Source organism: Mustela erminea, chromosome 3, assembly GCF_009829155.1.
Source record: "Mustela erminea isolate mMusErm1 chromosome 3, mMusErm1.Pri, whole genome shotgun sequence".
NCBI classification, from domain to species: Eukaryota; Metazoa; Chordata; class Mammalia; order Carnivora; family Mustelidae; genus Mustela; species Mustela erminea.
This window is the reverse complement of record NC_045616.1, coordinates 82,583,555-82,601,404: the sequence shown is the minus strand read 5'-3', so window position 1 is coordinate 82,601,404 and position 17,850 is coordinate 82,583,555. Positions and strand designations below refer to the sequence as shown.

General features: G+C 36.5%; 1 long non-coding RNA gene across 1 annotated transcript; it reads right to left on the bottom strand.

Moving 5' to 3' along the window:
• Positions 1-558: 558 nt before the first annotated feature.
• Positions 559-16,433, bottom strand: LOC116585613. The gene is made up of 3 exons (XR_004283723.1): positions 16,338-16,433; positions 13,704-13,711; positions 559-569 (listed from the first exon to the last, which is right to left on the bottom strand). It is a non-coding gene; the product is annotated as an uncharacterized LOC116585613 (long non-coding RNA).
• Positions 16,434-17,850: the final 1,417 nt, after the last annotated feature.

Sequence of the window (17,850 nt, the reverse complement as noted above, 5' to 3'; positions counted from 1 at the left end):
TCCAAAATATCCTTTCATATCTCATCGACGAAATGAGAATCATATCAACCTGGAAAAATTGTTATAAATGTAGAAAACCTGTAGAACAGGTTATTGTCCTGTCCAGACCAGTTACTGGATTTATAAGACCATGAGTGCATGTCAGCTTCCTGACACGCAGCTCAACTACTTCACCTAAAAGCAGAAAGGGAAATAGCATTTTCCCCCCGGCAGGACAACAAAATGTGCAAATACTCAATGTGATTTTCTTATTGCTTGCCCACGTGGGTCACCCAGATTCAACCAGAGTTTTCCCATTGTGACTGCCCCGCTAACACTGTCCTATTACCTAGCTGCCTTTTTATTAAAAAAAAATTTTTTTTTAAAATATAATGTATTTAGCTGCCTTTTCATTCAACAAGTTCTCTGTGAGACGCATCATGTTCTTCAAAAGTTCAAGTCCCCAGGAAAGAGCCTGTGTATTTGGTCATTAGAATCACTCAGCTGAGTTGAAATCTCTCTGGCTTCATTTCTTTTCAAACAACGTTCTCTTCTTTTGTTTTGTTTTGTTTGTTTGTTTGTTTACCAAACTATGATCCGCTCTCATTCTATGCCCCACAGAACAACAAAGGGATTAGAGTCAGACTCAGTTAACTTTGGCTTTGTTTATCCAAACAGGGAAATTTGGAAATGAAGAGGACATTAGGGAATGCAGGGACTAGGAGAGCCACCAAGCCTTACAGCTGAGGGTCTAAGTAGCCTTAAACCACAGCTAGCCAGTGGCCCTGCAAATTATGCCTGCCAACCCAGTGAGCAAATTGAAAAACCAAAACAGATCCGGCAGGAATGTGAAATGTGGCCAGGGAGAGGAATTTAGCTACAGTAGCAATGGAAGTGCTGCCCAGGAGTTGTTCATGGTACAGTGATGCTAATTTCAGAGAAGCAATACAATTAAGTTGCCAGGCTAAATGATAGCCACATGCAGATGAGTATAGATTAGCAGACCTTGGAGAAAAAAACAAAACCCACACAGGGACTCGCTGTTAAATGGATTGCTGCTGAACCATATAAATGGGGAAATTGTCTAAGATACTAGAGCTGTCCTTTTGTCCAGCTGTAGCTTCTTAGACCAGCCCTTAGGGAGAGTTCACTGTCAGAAATCTTAACTAGAAGAGAAGCATGGGGTATTTATGATTTTCATCATGTTCTACACACTAGTTAGTTCTCTTAAATATATATCAAAGCAGTGCAGAACAGAATTAAGCCCTTGTCCCTTCCTAAATTATATCTAGAATCATTTTTCAATTATGACAGTTAATTGTGTGTATAACTTAAATAATAGATGAGGCACTTTTGTATGACTGTTTGCTAGTTTGTTTGTTTTTTTCTAATTTAAGTATAGTGGACATACCATGTTGTATTAGTTTCAGGTGTACAACATTGTGATCTGACAATTCTATATGTTACATAGGGCTTACCACAATAAATGTTCTCACCATCTTTCACAACAGAGTTACTACAATCTTATTGACTAAATTCCCTATTCTGTAATTTGCATCTCTGCTTTATTTTATATCTCATATATTGTATCTCATAATCCCCTTCACCTATTTTGTCTATACAGTCTCATCATTAACTTTAGCTTGCTAATATTTTGTTGAAATTTTTGCATGGGTTGATCAGAGATATTGGCCTATATTTTTCTTTTATGGTATCTTATCAGGGTGATGCTGGACCAATTCATTGAACCCATTATGAAACTATCTCCCACTTTCATGTCATTCTTTAGAATAGTTTGAGAGAGTATGTACTAATTCTTTGTTTGGTAGTATTCCCCTGTGAAGCCATCTGGTTCTAGACTTTTGTTTGCTCTAAGTTTTGTTTCTGCTTTTGTTTTTCCCTACCCAAGCTTAATTAATATACAGTGTCCTATTGGTTTGTCAGGAGTTTAACTGAAAATCCAATTTCATTACTACTAATTAGTCTATTCATATTTTTTATTTCTTCCTGATTCAGTCAGGAATTTTTGAGGAATTATCCATTTCTTCCAGATAGTCCAGTTTGTTGGCATGTAATTTTTCATGGTATTCTATTATAATCCTTAATATTTCTATGGTGTCCGTTACAACTTCTCTTTCATTGCTGAATTTACTTGAGTTTTCTCTCTTTTTTCTCTTACTGTTGCTTAAGTATAGTTGATACACAGTGTTGCATTAGTTTCAGGTATGCTGTGCTCACCACAAGTGTAGCTATTATCTCTCACCATACAGTGCTATTACAATATCATTAATTATATTCCCTATCCTGTATCTATTATCCCTGTGACTTATTCATTCCATGATTAGAAGCCTGTATCCTTTATCCCGCACCCCCATTTTGGGGTGCTCACCACTACTCTGGCAACCTTTCTGTATTTATGGGTCTGTCTCTAAATTTTAGTTTGTTTATTCATTTGTTCAGATTTTTAGATTCCAAATATAAGTGAAATTATTTGGCATCTCTCTCTCTCTGACTTATTTCACTTAGCACAATACCCTCTAGATCCATGCATGTTGTTAAAATGGCAAGATCTCATTCTTATTTGTGGCTAATATTCCATTCTTTATATATGCCACATCTTGTTTATCCATTTATTCATCATTGGACACTTGAGTGCTTCTATATATTCCCTATTGTGACTAATACTATAATAAACACAGGGGTACATGTATCTTCTTGAATTAGTGTTTTTGTTTTCTTTGAGTAAATACCCAGTAGTGGAATTACTAGATTATACAGTATTACTGTTTTTAAGTTTTTGAGGAACCTCTGTACTATTTTCCATAGTTGCCTACGCCAGTTTACATTCCCACCAATACTAAATGAGAATTCCCCTTTTCCCCACATCCTCACTAACATTTGTTATTTCTTGTCTTTCTTTATTCTAGACATACTTCCAGGTGTAAGGTGACATTTCATTGTGGTTTTGATTTGCACTCTCTTGATGATTAGTCATGCTGAACTTCTTTTCATGTGTCTGTCGCTCTCTTTATGTCTTCTCTGGAAATATGTCTATTCAGGCCCTCTCTTCATTTTAAATCAGATTACTTGCTTTTTTTTTTTTTTTTGGTGTTGAGTTATATGTGTTCTTTATATATTTTGGATATTAACTCCTTATTGGATCTATTTTTTGCAAATATATTCTCCCATTAATAGGTTGTCTTTTTTGTTTTGTTGGTAGCCTTCTGTGCAAAAAAGTTGTTATTTCACTGTGGTCACAATAGTTTATTTTGTTTCCTTTGTCTAAAGAGAACTATCTAGGAAAAAATGTTGCAATGACCAATGGCAAGGACATTAGTGCCTATATTTTCTTCTAGGAGTTTTATGGTTTCATGTTCACATTCAGGCCTTAATCTACTTTGAGTTGATTTTTGTATATGATGTAAGAAAATGGTATAGTATCATTCTTTGGCATATAGCTGTCCATCTTTCCCAATGTTAATTATTGAAGAAACTGTCTTTATCCCCATTGTATAGTCTTGCCTCCGCTATCCTAGATTAATAGACCACATACATGTGCATCTATTTCTGGGCTCTGTTCTTCCATCGACCCATGTGTCTAGTTTTGTGCCAGTACCATACTGTTTTGATTACTGCAGCTTTGTAATAGAACTTGAAATCTGAGACTGTGTTATCTCCAGCTTTGTTCTTTCTCACATTTACTTTGGCTTCCTGGTCTTTAGTGGCTCCATACAAATATTAAGATTATTTCTTCCAGTCTGGGAAACATGTTGTTGTTATTGTAATAGTAGTTGCATTGAATTTGCATATTGCATTGAAACAATATTCTTTTAATCCATGAGCACAGGGTATCTTTCCATTTGTTTCTGCTGTTCTTCAATTTCTTTCATCATTGTTTTCAGAGTGTGTGTTTTTCATTTCTTTCAGTAAGTTTATTCCTAGGTATTTTATTCTTTTTGATGCAATTGTAAATAACCCTGTCTTAATTCCTCTTTCTGTTACTTCATTATTATTGTATAAAATCACTTTGTAGTGTACAGATTAACTTAATTAGTTCTAATAGTTTTTTTAGTGGAGTCTTTGGGGTTTTCTCTATATAGTATCATGTCAGCTGCAAATAGTGACACTTTTAAATCTTCTTTACTAAGTAGGAGGCCTTTTACTTCTTGTGTGTTTGCTGTGGATATGGTTTTCAGGACTACGTCAAATAAAAGGCAAGCGTGGACATTCTTGTCTTGTTCCTGTTCTTAGGGAAAAAGCTTTTACTTTTTTAGTATAATGTTAGGTGTGGGTTTTTCATCTATGGCCTCTACTATGTTGAGGTATGTTCCCTTTTATATATATATATATATATATATATATATATATATATATATATATATATATTTTAATTAATTTATTTATTTTCAGAAAAACAGTATTCATTATTTTTTCACCAAACCCAGTGCTCCATGCAATCTGTGCCCCAACCTCCCACCACTTCAAACCCCTCAGATTGTTTTTCAGAGTCCATAGTCTCTCATGATTCACCTCCCCTTCCAATTTACTCCAACTCCCTCCTCCTCTCTAACACCTCTTGTCCTCCATGATATTTGTTATGCTCCACAAATAAGTGAAACCATATGATAGTTGACTCTCTCTGCTTGACTTATTTCACTCAGCATGATCTCTTCCAGTCCAGTCCATGTTGCTACAAAAGTTGGGTATTCATCCTTTCTGATGGAGGTATAATACTCCATAGTGTATATGGACCACATCTTCCTTATCCATTCGTCCGTTGAAGGGCATCTTGGTTCTTTCCACAGTTTGGCAACCGTGGCCATTGCTGCTATAAACATTGGGGTACAGGTGGCCCTTCTTTTCACGACATCTGTATCTTTGGGGTAAATACCCAGGAGTGTAATGGCAGGGTCATAGGGAAGCTCTATTTTTAAGCCCACTTCGTTGAGAGTTTTTATCATGAACAGATGTTGAATTTTGTCAAATGCCTTCTCTGCACCTACTAAGATGATAATATAATATTTATCTTTCTTTCTGTTGATATATGAATATTGAGCTGTTCTTGCATGCCTGGAATCAATTCCGCATGATCATGGTGAACAGTCTTTTTAATGTATTGTTAAGCGCTATTTGCTAGTATTTTGTTGAGGATTTTTGCTTCTATGTTCATCAAGCATATCGACTTATATTTTTTTTTTAGTTTAGGGTTTTTTTTTTTAATCAGGTTAATGCTGGCCTTATAAAATATATTTAGAAGGTTTTCTTCCTTTTCTATTTTTTTGGAATGGTTTGAGGAGAGTAAATGCTAAATCTTACATGTTTGATAGAATTCACCTGTGAATCCATCTGGTCTTGGACTTTTGTTTGTTGGGGGGTTTTGGACTACTGATTCAATTTTGTTAGTAGTAATTGGTCTGTTCAGATTTTCTCTTTCCTCTTGAGTCAGTTTAGTAAGAATGTATGTTTCTAGGAATTTATCCATTTTTGTCTATATTGTCCGATTTGCTGACAGAATTTTTCATGGTAGTCTCCTATAACCCTTTGTAGTTCTGTGGTGTCAGTTGTTACTATCCTTTTTTTTTCTGGTATTTATTTGTGTCCTTTTTTGGAGTCTAGCTAAAATTTTATCAATTTAATTTTCCAAAAAAATAAATAAATAAAGCCCTTGTTTTTAATCTTTTTTAGTTTGTTTTGTTTCTTTTTACGTGTTTATTGCATTGATTTCCACTCTGATCTTTATTATTTTGTCTACTAACTTGGGGTTTTTTGTTCTTTTTTGTTTTTGTTTTGTTTTGTTGTATTTTTCTGGTTCCTTCAAATGTAGGTGTAGATTGTTTATTTAAGGTTTTTCCTATTTCTTCTTGTAGGCCAATATTGTTATGAACTTCCCTCTTAGAACTCCTTTCACTGCATTCCTAAAAAATTTTAGACCTTTTTGTTTCAATTTTAATTTCTCTACAGCATTTTTTACAAAACTTTTTTGATGTTTTTTTCATTGGTCAATTGACTGTTTAGTACCATGTTGTTTAACCTCTGTGTATTTGTGTTTTCTCCAGTTTCTTTTTTCCCCCCTTGTGATTAACTTCTCATTTCTTACCATTGTGGTCAGAAAAGATGCATGGTATGATTTAAAGCTTCTTAAATTTATTGACACTTGTTTGGTGGCCTAACATGTTATTTATTCTGGAGAATGTTCCATGTGTACTTGAAAAGTATATTCTGCTGTTGTAGGATGCAATGTTCTATACACATCTGTTATGTCCATCTGGTCTGTGTCTTTGACAGACAAGGTTTCCTATTGATTTCTTCCTGGAAGATCTACTTACAGATGTAAGTTAGGTGTTAACTGAATTATACCCACTGTTACTGTATTACCATCAGTTCCTCTTTTTATATCCATTAATATTTGTTTCATGTATTTAGGTGCTCCAATGTAGAGTGCATAGATATTTGCAATTGTAATATCCCCTTATAGGATTAATCCCTTTATCATTATGTAATGCCCGTCTTTGTCTCTTGCCACAGTCTTTGTTTTAGTCTATTTTGTCTGATGGAAGGGAAAAACCCTGGCTGAGTTTTTGTGTTTTGTTTCTGTTTTTGCTTCCAAATGTATAAGTATTTTCTTATCCCTTCATTTTCAGCTGTATGTGTCTCTTAGTCTGAGGGGAGTCTCTTATTGACAGCATATATATGTGACTAGTTTTTTTTTTTTTTTAAGATTTTATTTATTTACTTGACAGAGAGGGATCACAAGTAGGCAGAGAGGCAGGCAGAGAGAGAGAGGAGGAAGCAGGCTCCTTGCCGAGCAGAGAGCCCAATGTGGGACTCGATCCCAGGACCCTGAGATCATGACCTGAGCCGAAGGCAGCGGCTTAACCCACTGAGCCACCCAGGCACCCTGTGACTAGTTTTTTAAATCCCATCTGTCACCCTATATCTTTAGATTGGACACTTTAGGCTATTTACATTAAAGTAATTATGGATAGGTAATTTTGTTAATTGTTTTATTGTTGTTTTGTAGTTCCTCTCTTCTCTTCTTTTCTTGTTCCACTTCTTTGTGATTGATGAGTTTCCATAGTATTATGTTTGGCTTTCTTTCCTTTTATTTCCTCTATCTCAATTACAGGTTTTGGGTTTGTAGTTACCATGAGGTTCATATGTAACATCCTAGGTATATAGCAAGCAATCTTTATTAAAGTTGATGGTCATTTAAATTCACATTCCAAAAACATTTTTTCTGCTCCTCCATGTTTTATGTATATGCTGTCATAATTTGTATATTTTTATTTATAACTTCATGTCTACTTACGATTTCTTCTCGTAAAGAATTCCTTTTAACATTTCCTTTAAGGATGATTTAGTGGTGATAAACACCTTTGTTTGTCTTACCTTTGAAAGTCTTTATCCTTCCTTTAGTTCTAAATGATGGCCTTCCTGGGTAGAGTTTTCCTGATTATAGGTTTTTTCCCTTTCAGCACTTTTTTGAGTATATCATGTTACTCTCTTCTGGCCTGCAAAGTTTCTGCTGGTTAAACCAGCTGATAACCTTATGGAGTTTCCCTTGTATATAAGTAGTTGCTTTTTATCTTGGTGCTTTTAAGACTCTCTGTTTATCTTGAATGTTTGACATTTTAATTATATTGTGTCTCTGTGTAGACCTTCTTGGATTCATTTTGGTCCGGGGCTTTCTATACTTCCCGAACAGGAAAGTCTATTTCCTTCCACAGGTTAAGCAAATTTTCAGCTGTTATTTCTTCAAATAATTTTCCCCCCTCTCTTCTCCTTCTGGAATCCCATAATGTGAATGTTAGTGTTCCTGATGTTGTCCTAGCAGTCTCTTAACCTATCCCCATTTTTTTTCTCATGCTCACATTGGTCCTCTCCAGTGCTGTCTTCCAGATCACTGATCCTTTCTTCTGCATCTGCTAATGTCATGTTAATTCTTTATTATTTTCAATTTAGATACTATATTCTTCAACTCTGATTTTTTTTTTTTTTACATTTTCTTCCTCTTTGTCAAAGTTCATATTGAATTCATCCACTCTTTTCTCAAGTCCATTGAGCCTCTTTACATGAGTTCTTTTTCCTGAATATCTGCCTTATTCTTTTGTTTGGATCATATTTCTCTGTCTCCTCATTTTGTTTGACTTTTTGTGCTTGCTTCTCATAGAAGCCAGTTTGATTACTGGCAGAACAACTAATTTTTCCAGGCTTGAAAGAGCTTGTGCAGGAACATCTCCAGTCCATTCTCTATGTGGTCCTCTGTCCTTTGCTGTGCAAAAGCTTTTCAGTCAGCCCTCAGTTCTTCTTTAGGAGGTATTGCTCTATACATAGGTACAGATTTGCTATGTCCATGGGAGGAGGCTAGTTCAGAGTTTTCACATGCTCCCATCTAAGAAGTTCCTTCTCCCACATGATTTTTATTTTGTAAACTTCTATTGCTCTGAGTGAGGTTATTTTTGTAATCAGCACAATAGACATGAAAACTAGCATATACAAATTTGTATATGCTTTATATCTAGATTTCAAAATGTAAGAGCAAATGACTGGAAAGAATTAAGTAATGTTAGTAGTAGCTACTTCTGGGTGATCAGGCAGTTCCTTTTTCCTTTTTATAATGATAAAATAATTTTTGGTATTTGATGTTGGGAGATGCCTTATTAAAGCATTAAAATTCACTGTGTCTGGTTGTCTGGACTACTCTGACATTTTCCACTGACTTTCAAGTTGAATAGTTAGTAAAAGAACATCTTTCAAAGTATATTCCATTTTTGGGTTTTTTTTTAAGTGTGAAAGTTATATGTTAATGTATTGTTTCAGGGGTACAAGTCTGTAATTCATCAGTCTTACACAATTCACAACATCCACTATAGCACATACCTCCCTAGTGTCCAGCAACCCTCCAAGTATATTAGAACACTAGTTCTTGGCATGTTATTAACTGTTACAGTAAAAAAAAAGTTTCAGTGGTCAAGTGAGTTGAAAAATGCTGAGTGTACTAAAGTTAAACAATCTGAACTTTTAAGAACTTTTAATACAGTAATGGACACTATGCAGTCATGTGCCAACAATAAAGTATGCTTTATTTGTGAAATTTACTTGGTTATGAAATTTTTTAAACCAGTATAGGTTCTTTACGGTAATATATTTTAGAGAATATTAATATCATAGCTTAAGCAAATCTAAGATTTATATTTATATTTACAATTTTTAAATTCATTGGTTCATTTATTAAAATGAATTTCACTATGAATTTCCTTAGTGCCTCTTGCCTTAATGTAGTTTAATAGCACCCAGTTTATAGAGCTATTTCTCTCCTACATAGTAGTGTTCCCAGAGTGCTTTGAATATAACTCCATTATTACATTCATATCATATGCCTTATATTTATTTGTTTTCATAGCAGACTCCACCATTTAAGTATGATCTTCTTCAGCTCAGGGACATTTTCTGAATCATCCTGGTATTGCTGACACATTAGACGAGCTCAATAAATAGTTACTGAATAGATTAACTAGACATTATATAACTCAAAGTAAGCACAATTCTGCAAAAATAGGAATGGAAAGGCTGGAGTAGAGCTCATATGCTTTGGAAAGAATTTTTTTTTTTTTTTTAAGAGGAATAGCAGAGTGCTTTGGATTTACAAAGAACAACTCATAGTTGAATCAAATTAGCCTAATAAAAGGAAAATGAAGGAAAATGAAACTGACAGGGCAGGTCCTTCAAATTAGGTGTAAAACTCCTCTTGAACCAAGCTTGTAATAAAATGTAATGAAAATATTCGAAGCAGAGCAGACAGTTGTATCTTCAAGAGATGTGGGTTTTAAGATGTGGTGAACAAGTCAGTCCATTAAAATGAAAAGAGCTAAAGGCACAGGAGTAAAAGGGACTTGAGTTTAAAGATTGAAAAGGAAAATGTGGCCCTCGAGGACTTAAATGCTATTGAGGGTACCATGTGGACTGTTTTCTGAATCCTTAATTGTGTTTTCTTTTCTTTTCTTTTTTTTTTTTTTTCCTGCTTACGCTTTGCAAATTCTCCTCAGAAAAAAAGAACTGCATTAAAACTTGTGGTGCAACTAGAATACATTATTTCAAATGGATGGTATGCCGTGATGGATTTCAGTGGCTCTGTTTTGGGTCTCAAAACCATACAGATAAAATTTGGGAATGAGGAGGCATTAATAGAAATGATAATTCCAGTATAGTCAACATCCAGTGTTACATTAGTTTCAGGTATACAAAATAGTGATTTAGCAATTCCATATATTACTCAGTGCTCATCATCATGAGCTTAATCCCCTTTATCTATTTCATCTGTCCCCCTACCTTCCGTCTGGTAACCATCAGTTTGTTTTCTGTTGAGAGTCTCATTTTTTTGTTTTTTTGTTTGTTTTATTTCTTAAGTACATTTATGAGTAAAAGCGTATGGTATTTGTCTTCCTCTGACTTATTTCACTTAGCATTCTACTCCCTAGATCCATCCATGTCATTGCAAATGGCAAGATTTCATTCTTTTTTATGGCTGAGTAATATTCCTGTGTGTGTGTGTGTGTGTGTGTGTGTGTGTGTGTGTGTGTGTACCCTACATCTTCTTTATCCATTCCTCTATCAGTGGACACATGGATTGCTTTCATATCTTGGCTATTGTAAGTAATGCTGCAGTAAACATAGGGATACATATGTCTTTTTGAAGTGTTGGGTTTTTTTTTTTTTTTTTGTATTCTTTGGTACCCAGTGTGATTACTGGTTCGTAGGGTAGCTCTGTGTTTTTGAGAAACCTCCACACTGTTTTCCACAGTGACTGTACCAGTGTGCATTTATTTCCACCAACAGTTTCTAAGTCCCCCGACTCTTGTCCTCCCAGAGAATGGGAGGGGTGGGTGGGTTCACTTGCAAACATGAATGTCTCTGTGCAGCTCCTCTCACTAGGTCCTGTAAACCAATTTCTGCTTGTGGCATGGCTAGAGAGCCCTACACTGACTGACAAACAGAAGACATTATTTCCAAAGAACAAATTCTTTTTTTGTGTCCTTGTTTCTCATTTGGTATTATGCTTTTAAATGACTTAGTATCCAAAATATCACCAGATGGAAAAAGGAGTAGCATTTTCATTTAACAAATATAATACCCCATGGGTTGTACAACTGGTTGCAGATTAGAAATCTCCATCAACCAGACACTTACCTAAATTGGCCAAATATTTGTGTAATAGAAAAATTGCAAAATCTGGCATTATTTATTAAATATATATGCATGACTTGTAAATCCTTAAAGCAACCCCACAAAGTATATATACAATGTCTCCTCTGTTTTATAGTTGAGGAGACAGAATCCGTGAGAGTCAGTAATGCATCCATAGTCATCTAGTTGAAACATGGAGATACATATCTAGATTTTCCTGTTGACAAGAGCCAAGGTTCTTCTGTCACCCTAACTGCCATGACTTAAACTGATTGGGGTTTTGTTTGTTTAAAAACAAAAACATCAAACTGGTTCCCTATGATCAAGACAGCCTCAAAGTTCCCCTCAACTTGACTGAACTTTAGACAGGTTGCTTCTTAACCAAAAGTGGGCCAACCCTCACTTTTTTAGGCCATTTACTTTAGAAAACTTCCAGTTAGAAGTCCTTTCTCTGCCTCTTTGAGATGTAAATCTTCTCCAGCTCCTTGCCAGTTTTACATCCTAGGAATGTCTTTCTTGACACTGAGGAGTTATCCCTTTGAAATGGAATTATATAAGGAGATCTTGCTTCTATATCCCTGTGTCTGTGGGAGGGTAGGAGTTTAACTTTGATAAGTACCAATTAGCAAACAATCCTGGTTTAATCGCATTGACCAAACTCTCCCCTAAACTCCAGGCAGTACTCTTGCTTTAGCTCACTGATGTGAGCTAAAGCAGTTTAGAAACTCCTGCCTTTTGTTTCAGTAGAGTGGGGTTCATTCACTTCTCCCCTATGGCAGTAATTTTGAATAAATTCTTTCTTGCATGTTTCACTTGTCCAGTGTATTTTTTCTTTTATAGATATTAATAAAGTTCAGGTTTAAAAGAGAAATAGTTTAATAGGACATTCACAACCTTGTTCTTTTAACTCAAAGGATCTACAAGGCAGATACTATTTGTTGCAAGATGGTATCTCACTGAAATGTTGCATTCCCTATGTCTTTCCCCGGAGTTCCTTTCTCTTTTGAGAATTCATTTTATCTTGGCATCCAGAGGTTATCATATAGAGCTGGCTCCTTGCTCTGTTCGTAGCTTGCTCTTTGGCCACAAGGCAACACACCGTAAATGGGCCATAATCTTTGTACATGTGTGCCTTCCATCAAAAATGCTGTCCTGGGCGGCTGGGTGGCTCAGTGGGTTAAGCCGCTGCCTTTGGCTAAGGTCATGATCCCAGGGTCCTGGAGCGAGTCCCACATCAGGCTCTCTGCTCAGCAGAGAGCCTGCTTTGCTCTCTCTCTCTGCCTGCCTCTCTGTCTACTTGTGATCTCTCTCTGTCAAATAAATAAATAAAATCTTTAAAAAAATAAAATGCTGTCCTTTTCTCTACCCCACCATATGCCTGCCAGTTTTCTACTTCTTTATGGATGAAGTAAGTCCCTTTCCCATTTCAAGATAGCACTATCTCCTAGAAGTATTACTTGCTACTGGGTATGCCTCTCAAGGTCCCCACATCATCCTGGGAATCACTAGTTTTCCCCATTTAGTCAATACTTAATGGTTTAGAGAGAGAAACTGTACCTTTTCCCTCCTTTGTCTCCTCAGAATACAGTATAGTACCTGGGCAAAATAGACTTCAACTGGGGAAGAAAAGAAGTAGATATGGTTCTTTTCACTTATCCTATACATGTTTCAAGGAAATAGACTGTTTTTATTTATTTTAGTGGTTTGTCTGGGTACAGAAATATTCCTTTAGTAGATAAGAGAAAACTGACTTGGTAAAGGGTGAACTGTGTAGGCTCGGAATTGAGAAGAGCTAGACTTAAAACCCTGAGTTTGAATTCTAGCAGTGCACTTGAAATTTGTGCACTGTCAAGTTACTTAACCGCTGTTCTTTTTAATCTCCTTTTCAGTAAAATGGGGGTGAGATTACTTATCACAGGGCTACTGTCAGGATTAAAGTGTTACATTAGTTTCCTAGGGCTGCTGTAACAAATTACCATAAACTTGGTGGCGTAAAACTACAGAAGTATATTATCTCACAGTTCAGGAAACCAGAGTCTTTAATCAAGGTATTGACAAGATTGCTTCCTTCTGGAGGTTGTGAGATAGAATCTGTATCAAGCCCCATCCCTAGCTTTTCTTGGTTGTCTGCAAATCCTAGTGTTTTTAGGATTTTGCACACCCATCACTCCAATCTCTGCCCCTGTCTCTACATGATTTTGTCCTCTAGGTTATTATTTCTCAGATATCCTTTTTTTTTCTTTTATAAGGTTACCAGTCGTTATGGATTTAAGCTCCACTGTAACCTGAGGACAATCTCTTCTTGAGATCCTAACTTTATTATATCACATTGGTTTCCTAGGGATGATAGGTAACAAAGTACCACCAAAGTAAGTGGCTTAAAACAATGGAAATTTATTCTCCAACAGTTCTGGAGGCCAGAATCAAGATGTCTCGCTCTTTCCAAAGCTTCTAGAAGAGATTTCTTTTTTGTCTCTTTTAGCATCTGGAGGCTCCTGGCATGTGCTGGCTTGTGGCAGCATAGCTCCATCTTCGTGGACAACCTATACTGTATTCTGAGGAGACAACTTACTTTCTCTGTATGTTTATCTGAGTCTTCTTAAAAAGACAGTAGTCATCAAAGTTAGGGCCTACCTTAATGAAATATGGGTGAATTTCAGATCCCTTGATAATCATATCTGCAAAGACTCTATTTCCTAAGTCACATTCTAAGGCTTGAGGTATACATGAACTTCAGAGTGACATTATCAAACTCATTACAAATCTGCAAAGGCCTTATTTCTACACACATGAGCAGTTAGGACTTGGACACATCTTTTTAGGGAACACAGTTTTGGGGGAGAGCAAAATTTAACCCACTGCAATGGTAGAGGCCTTTTAAGTTCTAAATACAAAGGCTGGTACACAGTAAGCACTAAATAAGTAGAAGTTATTATTATATGCCCATTTTGGTGGACATTGGCTGGATGGGTAAGGGAGGTGGGAAAATGCAACTGAGACTCCAACACAGAAAAGAGCAAAGGCTACTGGTGAATGTTTGTTTTAAAGGCACCATCATGAGTCCCTTGGTTGTGGATCCCCAAACAGTGGCATACGCCTTTTCCCAACTTCTGCTCTCTGCAGCCAGCTAAAAAATAACATCCTAGTCCTGCCAAGAAAATAATGAAACATTCCAGACTATTAGGCCTTAGCAGAGTTTAATCAAAGACTCAGTGATCTATACTGGCTCTGGAGGCCTCTTCAAAGATGAAATCCACAATGTAATGACCGTGACATGAACTACCACCGAGAAAGAGCAGCATCTGTGAATGGTGGAAGACGTGCCTCTTTTCTGGTTAGTTATCCACTGCTCCACAAAGCTACCTGGCACTCAGAGGTGAATTCTAACCACACATGCATGCATGTAGCAGAGTTTATGTGTTTTACATGTCCTTTGACAAGATAACTTATTTACACAAATTTGCATTATTCTGTTTTTGCCTCCTTCATCTTCTGAGTGTGTAGCCAGGTCCTGTGTATGTTCTGGTTCCCCCTGTCTCAGGCCAGTTTTGCAGGGTAAAAGCAAAGCAAAATCTGCTTGAGTTCAATGGATCGTTCTTGTTTTGATGAAAGGCCTCAGAACTTTTTTTTTTTTTTTTTTTTTAAATAATGGGTGTTCTAGAGAAGGTGGGAAAAAAGAGAGTACCACTCTGGCTGGGAAGTGACTGACTCTCATTCATGGGAATGAAAGGAGGGAGCAAACAAATGTTTCTGGGGAGGCTGTTGCCTGGCCGAGGAGTCTCCCTTTCTGTAGGGAAGAAAAGAAATAAGGAAAATGTGAGTGAAGACAGTGGATATGTCTCATTGTTAGTTAAGAGTAAACAAAGGGTCTGAGGCCCAAGGGAGTCTTCTTCGTGCTTTAGTGATGCCAAAACACCCTCCTGTCAGTGTAGGGAGGAGGAAGACTCAGAATGACTTAGGCTGAATCCTCTGCCAGCCCACTGGGAGGAAGGTGCAGATTCCATTTTAAATAAGTATTTTTTTGATATTTTTGCACATCTAGGAGTTTATGAACAAAGGCTCATTACGTTTGCACACTTACTTGTTTTCTTTACAGCAGGCTTTGGAAGTGTTCCATGAGATATTATTGTTCCCCTTCAATAATGGTAAAAACTGAAGATCAGAGATGACTCCGCTAAGGTCCCACAGTCAGTGTGTGACCGGTATGTGACTGGTCGGGAAACAAACCCCTGGCACAGTGGCAGCCCGCAAGAGGAAGGAGTATCGTAGCCACAGAGTCACTCCCTGAGAACCAAGGGATTCAGCCCCAGATTAAACACCCCAAGCTCTGAGAACCCGCAGTGGGCAGACAAGCCCACACAGTAGTATGGCTTTGAAAATCGCGGAAGCTTAATGCCTGGAGCTGGAGGGCTATAGGAAGCCAAGTCTCTCCTCCTAAATGCCAGTGTGCTGTGTCACTAGGCCTGAGACCCAGCAGAGAAGCAGCAGTGTGAAAAGTGTCTGAGAACACAAGAAGATATATTGACTAATTTTAGGACATAGGCTAGAGGAGAAGGGATCTGCAGTAGCTTTCTCTGGGAATGAAAGTGCTGGCAGGTGATATTTTTCTTCTTCTCCTGCAGCCTTGCTAGCCAGATAATTGTGAAACCACTTCTGACGCCTTCCATCTACCTTGCTTGCACCGCCTGGTCAGTTTAGACATTTCTCTACAGATCCAATCTGTCCAACCCACCTGTCCTAAGAGGAACCCCCACATAGTAACTCCTACCACACCTTGGAGGCAGCCTCGGTCAGGACTGGCGTCCCTCTAAGAAGTGTAAAAGGAACTTCCTTAAATGGAAAAGAAAAGGTCAGGTAAAAGTTTTACCTGAAGTAAAAGTTTTTGAAAGGAATAATTGCACTAGTAAAAGCCGACGTGCAATAAAAATAGTAGATCGGTCACTTGAAAGGCTAGTATAAAAAGATAAAATTAGTAAAATTAATGTACAATACATGTGCACAAATTAGTTAAGGGACACACAAAACAGAAAGATGTAAAATATAACATCATTAAACATAAAACTTGGGAAGGGGAGTAAAATGTGTTCAAACTTAAGAGGCCATCAACCTAATATAGACTGCCATATACAGGGTTATTATATTTGACTCTATGATAACCACACACCAAAACTTACAATAGAGAAAAAATAAAGAGAAAGGAATCCAAGCATAACACTAAAAAAAGTCATCAATCACAAGGGAAGATAGCAAGAGGAGAAAGAAAAACAAGAACTATACTACAGCCCGAAGAAAAAAAAATCAACAAAATGGCAAAAAGTATATACCTATCAGTAAGTACTCTAAATGTATTGGTCTAAAAGATCCAATTGAAAGACACAGGGTGACTGAATGGATTAAAAAAACAAAACCTATCTTTATGCTGCCTACAAGAGATTCATTTCAGACCTAAAGACACACACAGATAGGGAGAAAAAGGTAGGTAGTATAACTTATATCAGACAAGATAGACTTTATTGTTTGCAGTTGTGTTTCCCCATTCAGTAGGCTGCATTTTTCTTTTGTTGATAGTTTCCTTCATTATCTAAAAGTATTTTTTGGTGGGGGAGCATAATAACAATAGTTTTAATTTTGTTTCCTTTGTTTTAGGATACATATCTGGAAAACTGTTGCTAAGGCTGATATCAGAAAGATTACTGCCAATATTTTCTTCTAGATGTTTTATGGTTTCATGACTCCCATTTAGATCCTTACAGTTATGAGTTTATTTTGTGTGTCTGCTGTGAGAAAATGGTCTAGTTTTTCTTTTGCATGCAGCCATTACGATTTTCCCAGCACCATTTATCAAAGTGATTGTCTTTTCCCATATATTGTTGTCCCCTTTGTCATAGACTGACATATAGGTTTGGCTTTAATTCTGGATTTTCTATTCTAGTCCATTGCTCTATGCCTTTTTGGGGAAGGGGGGTGCTAGTAGCATACTTAAAAATCTGGGACTGTGATACTTTCATCTTTTTCTTTTCTTTTTCAAGATTACTTTGGCTCTTCAGGTTTTTTTTGTCCTTTCCTAACAATATTTGGATTATTTCTTCTACTTCTATAAAAAAATACTTTTGGTATTTTGATAATAATTGGCTGAATGTATAGATTGCTTTGAGTAGTATGAACGTTTGAACAATACCCTTTTCAAATCCATAAGCATGATATGTCTTTATACATTTTTCTGTTGTCTTCGATTTTTTTCATCATGCTTTATAGTTTTCACAGTTACAGGTCTTTCACTTACTTTGTTAAGTTTATTCCTAAGGATATTACTCTTTCTGTTGAAATTGATCGTTTTCTTAATTTCTCTTTGGGCTACTTCATTGTTAGTGCAACAGACTTCTTTATATTAATTTTGTATCCCGCAATTTTACTGAATTCATTGATTAGTTTTATTATGTCTTTGGTGGAGTTTTTAGGGTTTTCTCTGTCTGGTATCATCTGAATATAGTGATAATTTTACTTTATTACCTGCAGCTAGAACTCCCAGTACTATGTTGAATAAACATAGTTGAGAGTGGAGATCCTTGTCTTCTTCCGTATCTTAGAGGACAAGTTTTCAGTTTTTCACCATTGAAGATGATACCAGTTGTGTGTTTGTCATAAATGGCCTTTATTATGTTGAGGTATATGCCTTCTAAACTCTAC